General features: G+C 60.4%; 1 long non-coding RNA gene across 2 annotated transcripts; it reads right to left on the reverse strand.

The window, feature by feature from the left end:
- Positions 1-225: 225 nt before the first annotated feature.
- Positions 226-4,924, reverse strand: LOC114009928 (uncharacterized). Of its 2 annotated transcripts, none has more exons than XR_003551327.1 (3): positions 4,476-4,924; positions 2,233-2,389; positions 226-400 (listed from the first exon to the last, which is right to left on the reverse strand). It is a non-coding gene; the product is annotated as an uncharacterized LOC114009928 (long non-coding RNA). The 2 variants fall into 2 exon arrangements; XR_003551326.1 differs by lacking the exon at positions 4,476-4,924 and adding an exon at positions 2,673-3,721.
- Positions 4,925-5,340: the final 416 nt, after the last annotated feature.

The following is a 5,340-nucleotide window of genomic DNA, read 5'->3' on the forward strand; positions in this document are numbered from 1 at the left end:
CCTCCCAGTGAATGAATGAACAGACCAGGACACAAGCCTGGAAGTGCTCCCCGGGCTATGGCCTGGATGCCAGCCTCACGGCCCGCTGGCCAGGCCGGCCTCCATCTGCCACAGGTGACAGAGGAGGCTCCGATGCACACCCAGGGCCTCACACGAGCCCAGGAGGATTTACATATTTTTTATTAAAATGACACAGGAAGTCCACTCGAACATTTGAAGCCACTGCCAAGAGTGCACACGTTTGATATTAATTAACGCGGAAGATGACAGGCCGCGGGAGCTGGGTAGGCGTCCCCTCTCGGATAGGTGACCTTTCAGGAGAGCGTGTTCCTCACTCCTGCTGGGTCATTACGGAAACCACCAGGATTTCCAAGGATGCTGGCCTGGCAGCTTCGGCCTCCTGTGGAGGGGAGGGCGGGGGACAGGCGCTTCATTCCCGGGACTCCGGCCAGGCCACACCTGTCGTCCGAGTGCATAGGAGCCCTGTCTAAGGACATCTTCCAGAACCTGCTGGGGTGCAGCTCCCGGCAGCCACCTCGGGGTGAGCTGACCCCACACCTCTCTGCCTCTGAGACCTGGCAGTTCCCCTCGCCCCGTGCCACCCAGGCCACATCCTGACCTCCCACTCCCAGTCGGCCCTGACAGCTTGGGCAGGCCACTCTCAGCCCCAGCACCCTCACCTGGAACTCTGGGCCCTCGTGACGAGCAAGACCAGTCTGCAGACCTGGCCTCTGTATCTGTCCCCCATGCCCCTCAGGCCCTCACCTGCCTCACGCCGGCCTGAGCCCTGGGGCCAACGTCCTGTCCTCCCCTCCCATCGCCCTTTCTCTCCAAACCCCAACCCAGAGGTGAAGTCTCGCCATGTGGATTAAGCCGTGTTGTCCACACTCGCACCTCAGCGGTGGGCAGCACCACTGCAGTAAAGGACTCACTTTAGATTCACACCCGGAGCCCTTCCGGTGGGCCGGCTCTCCCTCTGTCCCAGCCTGGACACAGGCCAAGGTGGCCTCTCCTGGCCCATGTGCCAGCCCACCATCGCCCACCTCGGCCTCCCCAGGCAGCGTGGAGGGTCCCAGCGCTGTGCGGGGCCAGGACCTGGGCAGCTGCTGGACTGGCCCCCCACCCCCATCTGCACCCCCAACCTGCCCGGAGGGGTTTTGAGTGGACCTTGGCTCGGCGTCCTCCTCGTCCTCCCCACCAGCTCCGAGGCCACCACGCAGGGCTCGGGCGGAGCGTGGGTGTCAGCCTGCTGCCCGCTCTCCCCCAGGTAGTGCCCATCCACTCGCTCCAGCCCCGCGGCCTCCCTGTGCCTCATCTTCCCCTCCCCCAGGCTCGTCCGCCCCAGGGACTTGCCCGTCTCCCTGTGGCACAGCTCAGCTCCCAAATTAGACGCACCGCATCATGAACTGAAACACCAACAGAGAAGTCTCACAAGGTGCAGGGAAACTGTGAGGTCCAGACCCGTAAAGGTTTGATTATGTTGGATTTTGGTGCTCAGATGGCACCCCTGGAAAGGCCTTCCGGGCCATCCTGCGTGTAGGGCTGTCCCTCCCCAGCCTCCTTACCAACCTCCTTCCTTCTCTGCCCCTCCCTCCTCCTTCTCCCTTTTCAGAAAGTGCTTATTTCTGCTATGAGCGAGAGATACTGAGAAAGAGACACCCCAACAGGGTCTTGACACCAGACCCACCCCGGCCACAGCCAGCCCTGGATGATGGGCACCCACGGGCCAGACGCGCTCAGGGACGTGGCAGGGTGTGCACCGTCACCGCCCCACGTGGGTGGGCCTCATAGAGTGCGCGGTTCACCCTGGGCCACCGCCAGGCCCCTCTGTTCTTTTCCTTCCTTCCAGCATTTACGGCCTCCAGAGCCATCTTGGTTGGTTTGCTGCAGGACCGTCCGGAACGGCGTGCCCTGGGGCCCAGGCTGTGGCGCTTCTCCCGATGCAGGCAGGGCCTGCCCAGGACAACAACGCCAGAGCTGGAGAAGGCCCTGGAGCCGAGGGCCCTGAGTTCCAGTCCTCATCGGTCTCTCCGAGCCTCAGTTTGCTTATCTGCAAAATGGAGCAAGCCCCACACCCTGCCCATCCCAGGGCTCGGCAGCAGAGCAGGTGGGACTGCTGTTGAGTGTGGGGGCCGCCCTGTGAACTAGACCCAGGCCAGCCACAGGGGGTGCTCAGCTGCTCCTCGCACGTGGGGCAGTGATGCTGGGTGAGTGCACTGCGGGTCCGCTCACCTGTGGGATCAGGGCTCCCGCCCGTCATCTGAGTGCCTTCTCTGTCCCCCAGCTTTCGTCCTGTGCACGCCCCAAATCTGGGCACATGGACTCAGATTAAGAAACGCTGAGCCTCTTTTCCACAATGGGGAGCAAGCTTCGGAATTACGATTCCTTTCTGCGAGACAACAGACAGTATGGAAGTAAAACCACATAACCCAGCAGAGGGAGAGAGTTCTAACACAGCAATGCAGCCGTGGCTGCTGCAAAACGGCTGCTTTTTAAGTCAGGGAAGACAGAGGTGAGCAGTATCTTCCTCGCAGACCGCGGCACGCAGCTGGAAGGCCGGCCAAGGCCGAGTCTCCACCGGTGACGAGGTGGGGCTGCATTCGAGTCGCACTTCAGACGGCCACAGAGGAATGACCAGTTCCCGGTCACATCACTGCTGCCCCTCCACTTACCCATCTCTGAAGTGGGCTGACCCCAGGCGGGTCCTCGACCCCGGGCTTTCCTGGAGTCACACTGGGCGGAGAGCCCTCAGCCTGACGAGGGCCGCGTGGATGGGCAGGAACAAGGTTGGCTGCTGTGGGCCTTGGTTTCTCTCTAGAAAATGGGGTGCTCAAGTCTACATGCTTCGTGGGCATGTGCCTGGCACGTGGTCCATGCCCTGTCCACGGGGCAGCACCAGGCTCTCTGCCTCCCACTCACCTCCGAGGGAGGGTTGTAAACCAGCACCTGTGTGGGGGCCACGGTCGGCCACAGGAGGAAGAGTCACCCCGGGGCAGGTGGCCGCAGAGTCAGGAAGAGGAGGTCAGGCCATGGGTGGCAGGAGGGTGCTCTGGGCCTCTGCAGGCCAGGGGACACGGGGCAGGGCTGGGGCAGGACAGTGTCCTGCCACAGGGGGGCTCACGGCATGCGTCGGCCCTTCCCTGGGTTGGAGCTCCAGCTGGGCTGCTATGGCTGTTTTTCAAACTACCTGGAAAGCCAGGTCCCCTTCCCTGTGGTCTACCGGCCCCTCAGTGTTGGACTCCAGAAACACACACGCATCTCCTGGACCTGTCTGTGCTGCTACAATTTGTCCACGGTTCTTTTTTCTGTAGAGGTTTTGGCTATAGGGTGCCTGTGCTCGCCAGAAAGAGAGAGACAGAGACAGAGAGAGAGCAGTCCTGACCCATTTGTGTGGGGAACCTGGCCCTGGTCGGTACCAATAATCGCAGATGAAATGAAGTCTCGGAAGCAGTCTAGAGGAGAGGAGGATGAGAACTGGGCTGACAAGAACGCCTGGTGGAGATGGGGAGAGAGGGAGGGCTGGTGGGCAGCGGCGGAGCTGGGGAGGTGGCTCGTGCAGGCTGTGGGCGCATCTGTAGGAAGGGGGAGGCCAAGCCCAAGGAAACGCAGGTCAGAGTCATGCTCCTGACACTTTCAGAGCCAAGGCATGGCGCCATGGTTTTTGTTTTTGTTTTGAGGGTTTTTGCATTAGGATGTATGCACTCACCAGACAGAGACAGAGACAGAGACAGCGAGAGGGAACGTGAGAAATCACCCTCTGGGGGGAACAGCCACACCACAATCCCTTCTCCTCCTGGAATCTTGAACATGCACACATGTACCCGGCCTGAGTTTCAAGCTACCGGCTCCGGTACTTGAACCACAGTCAGCCATGTGGGAGTACAGCAACGCAACTGCTGCACCATCTGCCGGCCCGGCGACTCGTTTTAACACCAAAACTCGCAAAGGATTCAAAGCCCAGGCGTGCTCTGCTCTTAACACAGGACTGCAGCCTCCAGGGGCAGCCTGCTCCACCCCTGCCGCCCCATCCCCGTCCAGGGGCACTCCTGCTCGCTAAGAGTGGGGGACTGAGAGACGTTCCCAAGACTTGCGTCTCCTCGACTTAGGGCGGGCTCGGTGTGCGTAAGCACACTGGAAGTGGAGAACACACTACGTCTCACCTCCCGGAGTCAGAGCCTCACCAGCCTCGCCCCCGCGTGCTCGGGACACCACCCTCAGCCGAGGCAGGGCAGCGCCATCTAGCACCAAGCCCATTCTATAACGAAGCGCCAAACCCCTCGCTGGAGGCGGAAGCAGAGCTGCGGCTAGGCGTCTGCTGGCCGCACCTCGCTGTCTCACCGTCGGCGTCCGCCGGCGGAAGTGGGGACCTCCCGTAACTGCCCTGTTGCTAGCCTTCGAGGCCTGTCCTGGTTCACAAGCATCGTGCTGATGGGACAGCTGAGATTAAAGCGCTGCAGTCAAGCCACCAAACTCACGCTTTGGCAAATGGCATAGTCTGAAGAGGCGTTTTAATCTGGTTCACCGCCCCGCGGCCTCTTGCTGAGCTCAGTGGTGCGCTCGCGTTTCTTCAGCACTTTCTAGGCCCCTCCCTTGTGCAAGGAGTCGCGGGGACACAGAGCTGGTTAGGCAGGGCCCAGGCACCACTGCAACAGGAAACGGCCCGGCCGCGGTGGTAGGCCAAGCAGCCGCAGTGCGGGGTCGCCGGTAGGCGGGCTGGGTGGGGAGTCGAGCACCAGGCAGCAGCTGAGGCCGGGGCTGCTCCTTGTGGACGTGCAGCTGCAGTGAAGACCCAGAGAGCACAAGTGTGCTGAGAGGCCTCACCTCCAGTCACGGCAGCTGACCCCAGCGCCCACAGGAAGCCGCTCCTGTCAGGTTTCTGGCCAGCCTGGGGAGGCACTTGCTGCGGGATGCCAGGCCTGTTAGGGCTCCCTGGGCATTGCGGCCGGCCGTGGCCCAGCAGGCACTGCCACCAGGGGGCGCAAGCCGAGCAGGGAACGGGAACTGCCCAAGTGGGGGCTCCCCTCAGAGCTAAACGGAGGGAGGGTATATGGGTCACTTTTTTTTTTTAAATATTATTTTTTTACATTCAATCACTAATCACTATATCTCTCTACAACACATAAAAATAAATTTTCCCAGCATGAATACTGTTTACTAGTCAAAGAAATTACCATATACGGTCGTCAACAGATTTTCCTTTTTTTTTTGGGTCCATTTAATGGGGGTTTTTTTTGGGGGGGTCCCTCTTTTTTTTTGAGAGTTTTTTTTTTTTTTTTTTTTTGCTATAGGGCGCGTGCGCTCGCCAGACAGACAGAGAGATAGAGACAGAAAGCGAGAAAT

The sequence above is a fragment of the Tupaia chinensis genome, unplaced genomic scaffold, assembly GCF_000334495.1.
Source record: "Tupaia chinensis unplaced genomic scaffold, TupChi_1.0 Scaffold000671_1, whole genome shotgun sequence".
NCBI lineage: Eukaryota > Metazoa > Chordata > Mammalia > Scandentia > Tupaiidae > Tupaia > Tupaia belangeri.